Below are 17,824 nucleotides of genomic sequence, written 5' to 3'. Positions count from 1 at the left end.
GTTTGGGAACCCCTAACTCAGAGGAGTGCTTTGGACCTGGCACCGCTTGAGACTGCTGAGAAGAATATTATACTGAGTGTGGTAGCAGTTGCATTGGACTCAACCATGTAAAACAACAAGATTTGATCCTCAATATCTCACCCATTTCAAAATCTCAGTGCCATTTCACAGGGAGTCTACTACAATGGCAATGGGCTCACCAAAAAAAATATTAAATTATAAAGTGCTCACTCAGTACACTTTTATCCAGGGTGACATACAATGGGCCTATATGAATAAGAATATAGCAATGTACACCCTACGATATACACTCTAATGCAGGTTATATCAATTAAATCACACAAATGTAAACATGTATACATGTACCAACACAGGTCATAGACAAGCTATGTTGGAAGAGTGATATGCGATCCCAAATAGGACACATGGGAATGTTGGATTAAATCATGCTTTAGAAAAGAGATAAATAATTATATTGCCTGTGCCTTTAATATTCAAAATAGACAACATTTTTTACAGTGCACTACTCAAAGATCATGAACTCTTTGAGAGAAGGTTTGAATCTTCAATAATCTGCCCAGTGGTGAGTACATGTTGTTTGGCTGTTGCAATTGTCAGAGATCTGTGCTGATAGAGGGCTGATCAATTTAATTTCCTGTCTTTTGACCTTTTCAGTAAACGCAAACATTTCACTTAAAACATATTTTGTGATTAATAGAAAATAGAGGAATTAGATTGCTGACAGAATATAGTCATGATCAAGGTTTGCTCCACCCTAAATTAACAAAGCCTTCATAACAGTAACGCAATCAGACAACCGGCTAATTTGGCTCTTTATATAGAGTTTTACCAGTTTTACCAGCATTTAAGGTGTATTTACCTTGTATGGAATACCAGACACCATACGGATGATTGACTGTGATCCCAGCTCAACCTCACTGATCAGACCTGCAGTGAAGATTTGGTGACATACATTTCCTCAAGGTGCACTTTTTATCATTTGACAGACTATAAAGTGTACAATGTAATTAATAAACCATGAAATAAGATTGTGGCTTACTTTATCAGCTGGTTTTAAAAGACAACATTTCCGACAAAAAACAAGGGATGGGCAAAAATAATTCAAATTGTATTTTGATACATTTACAAGTGGAATATTTTGTATCAAATGTATTTTGAAAATACAACAAAATACATGTCCTGATGAGCATTAGACCAGTGGTTGAAAAGCTCCACTCCATATACAGTACAGTGCCTGCCAAAACTATGGTGACAGTAAAAATAACAATTTCTTATTTCTGCTATATACTTACCCCATTAGCATTTGAGGTCAATAGGCAATCAGCCTTAATTGCATGGTATTTACATGTGTATATGTCTTACCATTTTACAGAAACAGCTCTTTTTGTGTTGGGTCCCCCCATTTTCTGCTCTGCAAAAGCAAGTTCACAGATGAGCGTCAGGTGTAAACTGTTGCTCAGGCTCACTGCCCTTTGCAGTGACTGTGATTGAGAGTCTAGTCGTGGATTTAGCCTTTGTTTTCATCTGTGGAGATTGCGGTTTTGTCCTGGCCAAGTCAGAAGACAGAAACCTCCCAAAACAAAGATCAATTGAAGGTGGCTGAAGTGAAAGAATATACCAAATGATTGGTGATGATATTGGCTACGTTACCAAATATTCAACTTCTGTTCCTTTGATTTACTTTGAAGTTCATCCTTGCTTTTTCGCAGCTGAAGATGGGGGACTCAAAAATAGGTGTTTCTGTAAATAAATAAATTCAAACAAACAAATCCAAATGCCTAGAGTACGTAGGCAAAGAAGAAAAACAAAAAAGGGCACTCTATTAGATATATTTTACCACCATAGTATAGTATATGGTAGTCGTGTACTGTCTGGAAAAAGAAAAAAGAGTAAGAAGGGACATTCTTTTTTTGTTTAAACTCCTTGTCCCGTGTTATTAATAAGTAGAGTAATGTATTTGGTTTGAAATTAATTAGATAGAAAAAGGGACAACCATCACTTTTGCACTTTTACTCACCTCCTTGCTGACTGCATGCTTACAAGAGACTGGGAAGATGATTGAGTGTGTTCAATTTTCCAGCCAAAAGTACACCACTTAGGGGCAATTTAAGCTTGATGAAAAATGTCACTGACAAAGACAAAGCTCCTCCTTTCCACTGCAGGCCAGGAACTCACGCCTGGAACCAAAGTGCTTACTCAGGTTGGCCATGCCAATTAAAACAATGGTGCAGAACAACTGGACTGAAAAGAAATGTCTCCTAAAACATCTGATTATAGCATCTTAACAAAGTAAATGTACAAATATAGCTAGCTGGCGAGTTTTCTGTTTTGTGACAAAGCTAGCTAGTTTGCTGATAAATTAGTGACTAGCTAGATTTCGTTACATTACATTACATTATTGGCATTTGGCAGACGCTCTTATCCAGAGTGACGTACAGTTGATTAGACTAAGCAGGAGACAATCCTCCCCTGGAGCAATGCAGGGTTAAGGGCCTTGCTCAAGGGCCCAACGGCTGTGCGGATCTCACTGTGGCTACACCGGGATTAGAACCACCGACCTTGCGTGTCCCAGTCATTTACCTTAACCACTACACTACAACCCTAATGTTAAGGGTTAAAGACAGCTGAGGGGTTGTTTGAGCATTAAAAATGTTGAATCAGTACAGTATAATGACATGAAATGACAGCCATGGCCCTGGCCATTGGAGAAGGCTTGTTCCTGAATTAGCCTAGCCCAGCACAGAGGGCTCAGGAACCCTGGCATTAAAGCACGGGCTTTGGCCCACAGCAGAAAGGAGTATTGAGGATGGGCGGGAAAACATTTTTGGGGGGAAAGTATTTTTGGTATTTTGATAAGAGGAAAATATAGAATTCTAAAATATTTTGATAGAAATGACATGGAAATTTCTTAAAACAATACTGCCCATCCTAGGACAAAACATGTTGTAACATAAGAAAACATATCAGAACTCTCAAGTGCTGGACGATAGCCCAAAAGAATAAACAGCAGTGAGAAATTTTAAAACCAGTGTTTCAGCCGCATCACCTTCCATCAGAGAATGGTTTTCTGTGTTCATTAAGCCTCATAATACAATTACGTAGTTATATGGTTTAATGAAGAGGCAAAATCCAGGAACATCTTTGGCACTCTAGGACCAGGGCTGCCTAACCCAGCAATTTTAAATGTAGCCTTCCATCATAAATAATGGGATATGTTATGGTACTACCATGTGAACATATTACATTGTATCATATTGTCTCAGATAACATTAAGACAAAACATGAATTTCCGACCTCAAAACCAATAATATAAATTAATGATGAATAAATATAAATAATGACAACAAATATGGCTGATTAGTACAGGGAGAGGTCACTCACAGATGTGGCTAAAGTAACTCCAGCCAGCTCTGTCTTCCCCAGATATCCACAGAATACAGTGCTGACAAAAGGTATTAAAAAGACCAGAAGCTGAACAACGCACTGTGAGTGAGGGAGAGAGAGAGAGAGAGAGAGAGAGAGGGAGAGAAAAAGAGAGGGAAAGAAAGAGAGAGAAAATAAACAGCAACTTTACGACATTAACAGAACTGAAATCTTTGATCATGAGGTATGGCGATTGTTTTTCAAGGCCAACGTTGCCGACTTAGCACTCACATAATATAGACAAAATACAGATTTTATATTACAGTGCTACACATTATCCTAAATTAATCACAAATCATTTGTCCTAAAATGACAAAAACATAAAAACAAGACAGGCAATACTGTGTGCATGATTCAACATGTGAAAAACTGATATGCATTAGAAAAACATTCAAGAAAGATATTAAAACATGGAATCTCACCACAAGTCCAGCTAATTTTGATAACTGAGAAAATTGTTTTTTGCAGTTGAGAGGGATCCCACGCCGCAGACATCTGAAACATCCAGTCTGTTCACTTGAATCTGAGTCTGTGAGGGTGTTTGGGTCAGAATGGTTTCCAATAATCTCGCCAGTTCCCGCATGGATCATTTCCATTCTGTAGCTAAAGGCACACATAATGAAAGCTGTTTAAATATACATTGCTGCTATTTGCATCTAGACAAGAATTACATAATAGGATATGATCATTTCATATATTACAGGGTGTATTGTTTTATATAGCCAATTTTGCTTTATTTGCATTATATTACAGGGCGTATTATTGAGTTTTAGTTCGGGATGTGACAAATCATCAGTTTTTGTAAATGGATACCATTTCATTTCTTTAAACGGTTAACCGTGTAACCGATACTGCTTATATGGATTTTTATTTATTTGACTGGAGTACTGACTCATTTAATTGCATTTTTAAGCATTATTTTAGGCCATCTTAATTGTTAACAAATTGCCAGTCAGATAATAGCACTAATTGCCTAATTAAAGGTTTCTTCATTAAAAACCTTTATTACACCTACTTATTCATGTGATTATCTAATCAGCCAATTGTGTGGCAGCAGTGCAGTGCGTCCAATCATGAAGATACGGGTCAGAAGCATCAGTTAATGCTCACATCCACCATCAGAATGAGGAAAAATGTAATTTAAGTGAACATGGAATGATTGTTGGTGACAGACAGAGTTGTTTGAGTATCTCAGAAACTGCTGATCTCCTTGCAAAGAATGGTGCAAAAAATCCAGTGAGCAGCAGTTCTGCAGACAGAAATGCCTTGTTAATAAGAGAAGTCAGAGGAGAATGGCCAGACTGGTCAAAGCTGACAGGAAGGTGATAGTAACGCAAATACCCATACATTACAACAGTGGTACGCAGAAGAGCATCTCTGAACACACAGCACATCATAACTCTGAGTGGATAGGCTACAGCAGTAGAAATTTTAAAAAGTCTTAGAAAAGTCTATAAGGCCAATAAATACCTAATAAAGTGCTTAGTAAGTGTATACTCTTAAAGCTGCTTTCACATGATCAGCGTCAAACTCTATGTTCAATGCCAAATAAGGTGTTGACTAGGGAGAGCCGGGTCGAAAGTATGCACATAACAGTGCACAACCATCGGAGTTACCGTCAGAGGTAAGTGAATGTAAACATGTAATTTTCTTCACACATCTAGTGACTAAAGGATAGCATAGGTTTCATGTTTCATGCGAGCAAGTCTTGGATGCTAGCCAGGCAAAATGTGACAGGGGAGAGGGGGAGCTACAGCAGGCAGCCCAGAGTAACAGCTCCCTCCTCTCATGGTGATCAGGCCTGCTAGTAGCAATAGGGCGGATGAAAGCACAGGAAATTATGATTCTGATTTGGAGAGAAATTTATTGTCACCTGATAAAGAGCCCATAGATGATGCAGAAGACATTATAGGGGTCCTTGCAGCTTACATTACTGCATCAAATCTTCATCTTCATGGAATAATGTGTTTCAGTAGAATTTAAACAGGTCCCATATTATGAACATAATGTGTGATTATGGATGGCGGCGGTGTGGCAACATTGGGGTGGGAATAGTGTTTGTCAGTGGGGGGAGTTCCCTTTTTGTTTTTTAGCTTGAGCCCCTGCCCCCCAAAATGTCTGTGGACGGCCTAGATGATGTTATCTCAGGTCCATGAACTGACGATTGTTTTCCTGAGATATCGAGGGCCACAGTACCCTTGATCGACCTCTTTCAATCAGAAAAATGTCTCTGATTTTTTTCAGAACCATTTTTATCATTTATTTTACAATTTCACTTCCATGTGATTATGAAATCATCGTTTTTAGTTCCATATGGTTCCATATGGCTCTCAACCGTTTCCTGGCCCCTCTGTTTGGTTACACCTAGTTCATCAAATAATGGTGGTGGAATTGAACAAATACATGGAACAGAGCCCCATGAGAGGGTTAGGAAACCACTGAAACATAATGCATGTTTTGCAGTTTGCACTTTCTAATGTCTACTCTTACCTGTTGCATGGTGCCCAGTGCAGGGTGGAAGTTAACTAATCGTTTTTAGTTCCAGATCGTTTTTCTTATGCCTACTCTTACCCATTGTTCAGGCTACTAGCCTGCATAAAAAAATAAACAAAATGTTTGTTGTCTCCTGTAGTTAATTCTATGTTGCCAAAATCAACGACCTAATGTTCGAAAATTAGTCCACAAATATGACATCATTAGAATTGTGTCTGCTTTGTGTCCTCATCTACAGGTTAGTGGTTTAATAAAACGATACAATTTGATTGTTGCCAAAATCAACTGATATGTTAGAAAATGAGTCTAACGTTACAGAAATGACGAGCTTGATGAGCTTGGAGTACTCATGACATACTTTTATCAACAAGTTAACGATAGTGGTTTAAAACAACACTAGGCCAAACAATAACGTTACGATTCAAGGGTCACTGTTGCCAACATTGAAGCAATGTTTGAAAATGAGTCTACAAACATCACAAACTCACTATATAACCTACGTTCATTGATAGGTTTAATAAATAAATAATATTTGAGGATCACTTACCTTAAATAGTTTGATGTGGAGGAGAGACTGAGGTTTGTTAAAAAAGCTGTTTGTGAGAATATGAGACATTCCTCTCCATCGGGAGGAGCGCGTCTGATAAGGCTGGAGCGCACCTTGGTAAGTGAAGTCACTGCTGAGGAAAGACAGCTCATATTACATTCCAGTGAAAATAAGACGAGGAAATGATGGCTAGTGTAGCTATATACAGCCCAAATAATGAATTTCAGTCCAATTAATCTAACATTTTATTGGTTGCGCAACATTGTGATATTTATGCATGGTTCATTTTCATGGATTTCGTACCTCAAGCATTTACGGAATCGATACAAACATGAAATGTCTAATTGTTCTGAAATTTGTCGAAAGCAAAGAGAATTACAAACCCGAAAAACAGACGGCCCTAGCTTATCATTACTTTCGACCCGCTCCTGTGTTACTTTCGTCCCGCTTGGCAGGGACAAAAGAAGCCCACATGCCTCATCTCCAGCTCATCTTCTGACATGGATGTATACATAAACATTGTTAAGTGAAGTTTATGACAGACTTTGATACCATGGTGGACCCTGGAGGCAGAAGACACGTAATTTCTCCATTTACTTTGAGAGAGCTAGGTTTCAAACAAATAAACATTTGATTTTCTTAAAAGGATGAAGAAATAAATTAATAAATCTGATGATCAAATAGGGCCTTATCTTTGTTGTGCAGGTAGCAGTTGAAATTGTGCTTCCCTCCATGGTCTTTCAGCGCACTTATCCCTAGTTACAGGTATGCACTTTGTTGCACGTCGCTCTGGATAAGAGCATCTGCCAAATGCCATTAATGTAATGTAATAAAATGCAAAGCTTCTCATTCCCACTCACAGGTAGCAGGTAAAAATAATAAACTAAAATCAGAAAGCCAAAATAAACAAAAGCTTGATTTGGGCTTGGGTTGACCTCACTCTCACTCTTTACAGGGATTCCCAGTCTTAAAGCAGCACTGTCACACTTGTTTCAGTTGAGGTTATTTGGATTAAATGCTTAAATTATGTGTGTAGGCCTTTTTAAAATCACGGTTCTCTGTTCTCCTGCAGTTTCCTGGTCTCAGCCACCTACTGCCTAAAAAAGCACACATTTAACAGCCTGGAGTAAATTAAAATATAGTCCCGGTGTATGCCTACTTAACCAGTATGCGTGATCCTCAAATTACCCAGCTTCCTTCCCACAAAACCGCACTCTTGCCACAGGTGGTTATAGACGGTTGGGTCTAATTTAAAGACGTGGTTCATCTACCTTAAAAACAATGAAGGAACAGACACATGACAGTCACAATCAAAATGGATAAAAGAAAATACCAAACTTTCACCTCAGAGTCTTTTGCTCACAATATAGATAAATCTTTTGCAGCTATGTAGGTGCATTCACCCTGTGGGAAAATGCAGTGGTACAAAACACCTAAAGCAACACACCAGGCTGGCCACCAGTACAGTATCAAAGAAAATGGAAGCAGATGGAGTATGGGGACACAGCTGCAGGTGTATGTTATGTTCCTGTGTTCTGTGTGTTAGTGTATCATTGTTTAGTATTATTTATTCTTGTTATTTATTATTTCTCATATTTCATGTCTGGTTGTTTATTTTTATTAGTCTTTGCACTCGTCCTCCCCTGTTATGTCTGCGTCTGAATGTTTTCCATTCAAGTCACTCCCCTGTCTGCGTGCCCCACTATTCGGGTAGTTACGGTAGTTTTCGGGGTTCAACATTTTTTCTAAACTCGCGATTCTTACTTCCTGCTTTTTCTTGATAGTTAAACTATTACTAACCACTACTAATCTAGGTTTTGTACAGTACTAATCCGACTAATACACTTACTGTCTGTCTAACTAACTAACAATCACTTTTATTGGGTAGTTTAGAAATATTCACGTTACTAACTCACTAACGCAGCTCTCAGCATTTCTGCGCTGTTCTATAACTCCGCGTTCCTATGCTATCCCTTATTACTCGTTTGTTTCAGCGAAGTGTTCGCACCTGTCTCTTAACTATCACTACGTCTTCAATCTATGCATTGTCTACTCTCTCGTCCAGAGCCGTTTGTTTTACATGTGTGTCTTTGTGAATCCAGTCCGCGTTTTTGTTTTCCCCCTCGTTATTGTCCCATTACCCTTTCATGTGTCTCACCTGATGTTTATTTGTTAGACCGCCCTCACTCCCATGCCCCACCTAGTTTGTCTCATTCCCCTGTGTATTTATACCTGTCCTTTTCAGTTGCACGCTGCTAGTTTGTTTTGTCCTGTTTCTGTTCCCGAGCCCTTGATTCCTTCCCCAAGTTCTAGCCTCCTTGCCCTTGCCCTTGCCCTTGCCCTTGCCCTTGCCCTTGCCCTTGCCCTTGCCCTTGCCCTTGGTTATCTGCTTATCTGGTTTTCCTGTTTTGACCCCTGCCTGCTTCCCTGGACTATTCTTTGTGTTTTGTGGAATTCTGTACCTCTGCCTGTATGGACTGACCCCCTGGATTTTGACCTTGGCTTGTTTTGTGACTACGCTCTGTCTGCCCCATCACCTGTGAGTAAACTTGCCATTTTCCACACCCCTGTGTCTGCTTCTGTCCTCCCCGCCGTAACAGTGTAGGTGTACGAGGCGGGATTGCTGGACGAGAAGTACTAGGTACGTAGTAAATGAAATGAGGGCAACAATTGTGGATAATGTAATCAACCGTGGGTTGAAATTCAGAGAAGCAGGCATGATGGTTTAACCAAATCTCTGCAGATCAACAGTTTTATCAATTATACATGTCTTCTAGAGGGAGAGCCCCCAAGTGTACTGTAACTACAGACCGATGAACAAATTAGTCTATGCAGTCCTTCATACATCAAATGGTGTGCATACTATACAGCTTGCTTTGACATTGTGTTTGCATTACACACTACTACTATGTTGGGAAATATTTTTTACCGTGCACTATACTGTAGGGTTGAGAAGACCGTATGCTGGTGGCAGACAAGCAGGATTTGCAGCCAAACAGGAGACTGCTATTGTAAATATGCTCCTTGAAAAGAATGCCCTCTGCCTGAGAGACATAAAAGATGAAATAATTCAAGACAATGTTGTCTTGCAAAATGTCACCACGGTCAGTCTGGCCATAATTAACTGGGCTTTGAAGAGAATGTGGGGTTAGCTATGAAGCCTATGAAGCCGTTTGATCAGAACGGACCTGTGTCATAGAGAAAGAACTGCTGTGTCAATATGTTACAGTATGGACTGTATTGTATGATATCATATGGTATACTACCGGAGTGTGTGGCTAAGGCCTAATGCAAATGACAAGTTATGGAGTACTAAACATGTATGAACTGTAGACAGCCATTTTGTCCATTTATTTTGCTTGTTTTTTGTATCAAGACTAAATGATTGCTGGTGTGAACTTATGATGTACTGTTTTGGTGAGGGTTGTTCAAACAACCTGTGTTTAGTGAGGTGTTTTTGTAATTGTATGTTATTTTTAGAAAACACTGTGATTTTATTGGTATGAAGAGTTTTGAGAACACAATTCAATTTGCAGCTTGCATCCTGTTTCGCACAATGAAACAGGTTTGTTTGTGTCACCTTGTGATATCATGATACATATTCCAGCACCACTCCATTAAACAAAAATTGTATAGAGAATGATGCGTTGATGCATAAGAAAATAGAAATCTAAATCTAATCTAATTTAAAATTCATAATGGGACAACACTCCCGATTGAGAATTTTGTTGAAGACAAACCTTTAGAAAAATGACACAATGCATTATGCTACATTCCCAGCTTGCTTTAACTAAAGTGGACATGCCTCTGTGCACTTTCTTTTTAGTCAATCATGAAGCATAGTCAGGTCCATAAATATTTGACAAAGTTATTTGAGCTGTCTCGAACCAGCAACCCGCAGACTGCTAGACGTCTGCTCTTACCGCCTGAGCTATGTCGCCCTGAATCAATGTTGACAAGTAAATAATGGATATGAGCTCAAAGCGCCTGATGGACATATACGCTCTCATTTTGGAGCTACTCAGATGTCTGAACCGGTTGAACTGGCCAGGAGGGAGCTTGTGGGGAAACGGATGGCAACACCAAGACGCAATATGTACATACAGTCAGGTCTATAAATATTTGGACATTGACAAAGTTATTATTATTTTACCTGTCTACCACAGGATATTACAGTGGGAAGTAAATAATGAATATGAGCTCAAAGTGCAGTCTTTCAGCTTTATTTGAGGCCATCAATAGTTCGGTGAACGTTACCAGGCTAGCTGGCTATTGACAGCTGCATGAAATATTGAATAAAGAATTTTAATTTGAACATTGACACACATAAGGCATGAATTCATACATGAGTGCAGAGATGTACTGACAATGTTTAAAATCTGTAAAATAAAGGATTATGTTTTCATTTACATTTTGTCATGCAATGTATACTCAAACAAGAAACCAAACTTCAGGATTGGATTTTGGATTTTGAGTTTGAGTTTGCTTAAGATACTTACTAAAACTAAATTGAAATATAAATTTTTATTTATTTATAATAAACGATTTCTGTTAAATGTATGCCTTCATACAACATTTATTAACTAACTATTCTAACTATAATTATTGTGATCTCTATGTATTTATTTATTGAATCACAGAGACTTTAAAATGTTTGCTTGTTGTACACACAAGTACAGATTTCTAGTTTCAAGTGGATGTTAGTGTTTCTGTTAATCCCCTGGCCAAAGTCAGGTCAGTTATTTTAAAAATTGGCTTCAGCCATCCTCTGTTCACTGGGAGTCATGCCAGCTGAGACCAACAGCTTGAATGTGGAACACCTGGAAGAACACCTGAAATTCCACTGGGCATCATACTTGACCCGTCTGGTCCATAGTATTGCGAGTCCACAGGTTGTCCACTGTGGGTGGTACGGTGGAGGTCTCATTTAGCCCTGATCTGAAGACGGCAGGGAGCAGCATGTTGGTGAGGATTCCTGCAGCTAGGAGGACCAGCATGGAGCATAGCGCTAGCCCCCGCCGCAGACACAGCTGCCTGAAAGTCAGCACCTCTCCCACTGTAGTGAGGGTCCCGCTGTCTCTCTCATGCAGCACCTCCAGGTCAGAGTTGAACTGCCAGGGACTGTGCCCCTCTTCATGGTTGTCCGGAGTAATTTCTGCAAGAAGTAAACATGCAAGTTACGATACGATGAACTTTATTGTCCCGCTTAGGGAAATTTGTCTTGGACTCTGCGATGCGTCATGAATGCCTTGACAGTCACAATGACAACAAACAATACATCCTCAGCCATAACAGCATCAACAATTACATAACAGTATTGCACATATCCCATAACATAACACATACATACACCTCATAATAGTACATGCTAAAAGATCACCATAATAAAGGCACTATAAAAATTATGACATAAACTTCAGCCTCAAGCAGCATTTTTAAGAAATTGAATGGAAGTTGGAACAAATGAGTTCTTAAAACGATTGAGTTTGCAGTGAGGGACTCTATATCGCCTCCCCGAGGGTAGGAGGTCATACTCTGAATGGAGAATGTGAGAAGGGTCGTTAACTATTCTCTGGGCTTGCCTAAGAACAGTTTGTTCATAAATAGACTGCAAGGTCTGGTAGCTGCTTTTTCCAATGACCTTCATGGCCGTGTGCACCAGACGAGCAAGTTTAGTTTTTAGTTTTGCGGTGAGGTTGCCATACCAGGATGACATCCCATATCTGATTAAACTCTCCAGCACTGCCTGGTAAAATAAAAACATATATCAACATGCACATACCAACTAAAAGTGTCATCTAAGTGAACTCCAAGGTACTTATAAGAGCTGACCTGCTCAATGGGTGAGTCGTGTATAACGACAGGGCTATGATCCCCTACTGATCTCGGGTCTAAGACCAACTCTTTAGTTTTGTTAACATTCAGAGTGAGGTGGTGAGCATCACACCATTGCACAAAGTTTTCTATTTCAGAAAAATAGGCTGAGGTACTGGAATCTTTGTGCAGTAGACTGAGGATGGCGGGATCATCAGAAAATTTAAAAACAAGGTTCCCTGGGTGGCTGTTTATACAGTCATTAGCATAAAGTGTAAAAAGAACCGGGGAGCTGACACAACCCTGTGGAGCACCTGTGCTGATTGATTTGCATTCTGAGAGGGTGTTATTGACTCTAACCTGCTGACTCCGATTGGTTAAAAAGGAAAAATACCACTTAATTAAAAAAGGGTTAACACTCATCTGCCTCAGTTTAGAAATGAGCAGATGGGGTTGAAGTGTGTTAAAAGCCGAGCTAAAATCAATAAATAAAATCCGTGCATATGCTTTTGGGCATTCCAAGTGCTTGACAGTGGAGTGGGTGATGCTGTTAATAGCGTCATCAGTACCTCTCCCCTGCCTATAAGCAAACTGGTATGGATCAAGTACCAAGTTGACCTCTGCCTTAAGCACAGATAACATGTATTTCTCAAAACTTTTTATTACAATCGAAGTCAGGGCCACAGGTCTAAAATCATTGTTATCAACTGGACACGGTTTCTTAGCTACAGGAACTATGATGGATTTTTTCCACAGAGCAGGAACAGTGTGTTAATCCACAGACCGCTGAAAGATGGGGCACCAAGCTGGAGTAAGCTCTTCTGCACATGCCTTTAAAAGCAGTGCAGAAATGCCATCTGGGCCGGTGGATTTATTAGTGCACACATGTTTGAAAATAGACTGAATCCTGAGTGGATCAATTATAATCCTACAGCTAACATCAGTTAAAATAGTTTCTATGACATTATTAGATTCCACAGAAAAGTCATGGTTATCAAATCTGAGAAAAAAGTAATTCAGTTCATTTGCCTTCCCCAGATCATCATCAGTACTGAGGCGTTTCTTGGTGGTATTCATATTTGTAATAGCCTTCATGGAGTCCCACAGCTTTTTTGAATCCATTGACATAAAAGTCTGCTCTATGGTGTCCTTGTGATGTTTTATGGCTTCCCTCAGCCTCTGGTTGAGTTCTCTTTGCACCGTTTTCAGTCCTGCTCTATCATTATTTTTAAAGGCTAACTTTTTCCTATTAATACAGTCCTTTACGCTCTTGGATATATAGGGCTTATTGTTGGGATACTCAATAATTTCCTTTTTTGTAACCACATTGTCTGCACAGAAATGTATGTAGTCTGTTATCACTTCAGTACCCTCATCAATCTCCAGATTAGAGAATATGTCCCAGTCTGTGCAGAGAAAGGATCCTTTGAGTGTTTCTATGCTGTCCTTGTCCCACACTGTCACTGTCTTAGTTTGTGGTTTACTCCTTTTAAAAACAGCCTTATAAATTGGGATTAACTGGACAGTGTTATGATCAGAGTTTGACAGAGGGGACAATGGTTTTGCTATGTATGCATTTTTTATGTTTCCGTAACATTTATCCAAAACTCTGTTGTTTCGTGTGCCGCATGTCACATATTGCTCAAATCCAGGGAGAGATAGTTCCAATTTACAATGGTTGAAATCCCCGAGAATCACAATCGGGGCTCCCGGTGTGCGTTGCAGTTGTTGGTGAACGCAGTCTGCTATTCTGATAGCAGCCCTTGCTGCGTTTCCACTGGGGGGAACATACACAGCACATATTAAAATATTTCCAAACTCCCTCGGTAAGTAGTGGGGTCTCAGAGACAGGCACAGCAGCTCCACGTCTCACAGTGTAATTCCTACACCAGCTGTCATTCACAAACAGCTGTCATTCACAAACACCCCACCCCCTCGGCTCTTCCCCGACAGCTCTGTTCTGTCCGCTCGAATGAGAGAGAAACCCTCCAGCCCAATGAGGGAGTCTGGAATATCTTGATGTAGCCAAGTTTCTGTAAACACCATCACACTCGATTCCCTGTACTCAAAGCAAACTTTGCTGTTCACACGGAGCTCCTCCATTTTGCTCCTCAGCGATCTGACGTTGCTGAGTAACAGGCTGGGCAGCGGGGGTCTATTACCTCTTCTCCGGAGACGCTGCCGTATTCCGCCTCTTCTGCCTCTCCGCCGTTGTCTGCCTCTAGCCGGTTGTATTTTAAGATAATCGGGCAGATCAGCCGGTGGAATCGTTCCCATAAGACGGAGGGACATCAGTGTGAGTTTGGAGTAACATAATGACGGTTAACACTTTCATTCAGAGTGACCTTTTTTATATGTGATTGTGTGAATTATCTACTCACACATACACTCAGATAAATGCTTAGAATACACATAATCCCAGAGAACCTGTCCATTTGTGTAGTGGTAAACAGTAATATACACTCATTGAGCACTTTATTAGGAAGACTATACAAATACTGGGTAGAGTCTTCCGTGGCATGGATTCCACAAGATTCCAACATTCCTGTTCCATGTTGACATGATTGCAATTTGTTGCACATTCATGCTGTGGGTTTCCTGATCTACCACATCCCAAAAGTGTGCTTTTGGATTCAGATCCTGTGACTGGGAAGGCCACTGAAGAACACTGATCTCATTGTCAAGTTCACGAAACCAGTTTGAGATGACTTTTGCTTTGTGACATGCTGCATTATCATGCCAGAAGTAGCCATTAGAAGATGGGTACATTGTGGCCATGAAGGGATGCACATGGTCAGTAACAATAATCAAATAGGCTGTGGCATTCAAGCGAAGATTGGTTTTAACAGGCCCAAAGTGTGCCACGAAAACATTCCCCACACCATTACACCACTGCCACCAGCCTGGACTGTTGACGCAAGGCCGGTTGTGTGCATGGATTCATTCTGTTGGCTCCAAATTCTGACCCTGCCATCTGTATGCTGCCGCAGAAATCTAGATTCATCAGACCAGGTTATTATTCTGAGATACTGTACCATTAGAGTACTGAATTGCTGATACAGGTGAACAGAAGTAAAAAGTTGCCGGTGACTTTTGGCCAGCTGTGGGACTCCAGCTCTCTGAGCAGGGAATCTTACCATGAGAGCCACCCTGCATCTCCATGGGCTGCCCCCGATCTCTCTTCTCTGCTGGCTGTACCCCAGCCCTGACTTGTGCCTGCAAACATCAACACCCTCATATTATTACCATGATATTAAATGTAAAACTTTAAATTGTATAACCTTTCCCTTAGCTTCTCTAATATTTTGAACAATATTTGAAATGACGTGTGACCAAGTTATCTAATCAATATCACACATTAAATCTTTCTGCAAATTCTTTATATGATTCTTAAATGTTGAAAATCATCACTTTTGGCCATTATAAGCATTTTATAACATTTTGCAGTAGATTGCAGAGAACGTGGCAAACCAAAATAAAAACTACTCTAGTATCTACTAACCTAATATAACTGCTAGTAGCACAGTTTTTAAGTTGCATATATTTCCAGATATCTTTACAACTAAAACTATACAGATTCCTAATTTCTTCAAATGATAAATATACCTCATTCTTTTGCAGATCATATTTGTATATAAAAGGGCATATATGCCTTTTTGGGCCTGTCAGGATCTGTGTTTTTCGTTGTCTAGTCTGTTGTTTAAGTGCCTGGCATTTCCATGTTTTATTACCCTCTGTGCACACCGTAGTCAGTTCAGTTCACTCCATTCATTCCTTTCACCTGTGTTTCACTTCCAGATTGTTTCCCACACCTGATTGCCATTTCCCTGTTGTTACCTGTGTTATAAAAACCCCTTTGTTTGTCTAGTTCATAGCCAGATTGTTATGTGTCCCGACCATACTCTCCGGTGTTTATTTCTGATTGACACTGTTACGACCTGTTTTGTTTTTGCATTTACCTTATCCCGTCTGTCTGGTTTTGAACAGCAGTTTATCATCCTGTTTCTGTTTTTCGACCTCTGTCTTTGGATTCTGTTTTTGTCTGCTCTGTCCGCTTGTTATCAACCCTTCACCTGTGACCACAACTTAGATTTTGATTATCCTTGTTATATCTGTTTGCTGGAGTATTGACCCTTTGCCTGGACACTTGATTACAAACTGCTATTCTTGTTTGCTGGCCATTGAACCCCGCCTGTCTGATCTGCCTTTACTACAATAAAGACTTTGAAAGAAAAGCTATGTCTTGGTTTCCCGACTGGGCCTGGTGTTCTACATACCTGATAGGACCCACCTTCCCAGTATATTGATCATTTCCCGACACATATATTGGGGTTGTGCCAGACAGATTCATATTTTTGGTGATATGGGGATTCTCCAATTGTTCTATGTGCTGTCTTCCATATTGCAACTGAATGTGCCAATATTGGGTTCATGACTAGTTCTTTAATTTAAGTTCTTTTTTGTGAGAAAGGTCAAAAAGGAGACCTCTGGAGTGAAAATGAGACCTCTTTGACTGGCAACAAATTAATATCAACTATATTTTCTCGGTCTGGTGTTAATTATCCTAAGATATTTCAAAAGATAAGTAGTTGTTGTGCTTGTAAAATAGTTTTGCGCATACCTTCAGATTATGTGCATTCCCAAAGCTTGTCTTTCTCCTCAAAGGCTAAGATATTGCACTCAGATAGGTTTCCCTCATGTGCGAGTGCTGTAAAAGTGCACAGTTCGGGGTTGCATACACAGCTTCTGGATTTCCACACAATATATTTGGCATTGGTGTGCTGCCCTATTTCACTCATAGTTGGCTGCAAGAGGCCTGAATATTTGAGATGAGCAGTGTCACAACGCCAGGGCCATGGTCACTATGGGGCTGGAGCAAAGGGCTCTTAAAGCCAGTATGTAATAGTAATGATGGAAGAAGGTGGCACTTACCTCACTTTCAGCTTTCTTCCAGTCAATATTGAAAAAAACAGCAAGACAGAAAGAATCCAACAGGAAATAACCAGTTAAGAGACCAATCCACCAACCTGAGGATAGGAGCAGAGAGATTAGCTTCTGCAGATCAGCAAGAGGGCAATAGAGAGTACTTTATGCATGAAAGCTGGTGTTACTGCACTTAAGAAATAAAGGAAATGTAAAAGCAATATTTGAAATTGAACATGGCTGATGGATTTGGGACAGGAACGTTCATTTTGTCCTTACCGGTGATTCCGAGTTTTGTTGCAAACATTAACGACGCACCGATGGGAAGGCACACAAAGTAGCCAAATACCAGAATAGAAACTGCTCCGATCTTCTGTTTTGCCGCACCCCTGAAAATGCCTCCAATCGCACACTGTGAAGGATACAGCTCATCACATGTAGAACTTCATCAAACTGCTTAAACAATGGTTAAAGTAAAACTTCAGCAATAACCAATAAAATGTCAGGTAGATCACAAATTATATGAATACTTATATGAAAATGATAATGCTTGTTACTTACCATTATTCCATCAAAGATTTGAAATGGTGCGTACATAACGAT

At 40.0% G+C, this 17,824-nt stretch overlaps 1 long non-coding RNA gene across 1 annotated transcript; it reads right to left on the bottom strand.

Moving 5' to 3' along the window:
- Nucleotides 1–11,607: 11,607 nt before the first annotated feature.
- Nucleotides 11,608–17,326, bottom strand: LOC133108094 (uncharacterized). Its single transcript, XR_009704640.1, has 3 exons — nt 17,231–17,326; nt 15,436–15,514; nt 11,608–11,639 (listed from the first exon to the last, which is right to left on the bottom strand). It is a non-coding gene; the product is annotated as an uncharacterized LOC133108094 (long non-coding RNA).
- Between the last annotated feature and the right edge of the window lie 498 nt (nt 17,327–17,824).

Source organism: Conger conger, chromosome 13, assembly GCF_963514075.1.
Source record: "Conger conger chromosome 13, fConCon1.1, whole genome shotgun sequence".
Taxonomy (NCBI): domain Eukaryota; kingdom Metazoa; phylum Chordata; class Actinopteri; order Anguilliformes; family Congridae; genus Conger; species Conger conger.
Note: the sequence above shows the minus strand (reverse complement) of the source record. Positions and strands in the feature narration are given on the sequence as shown.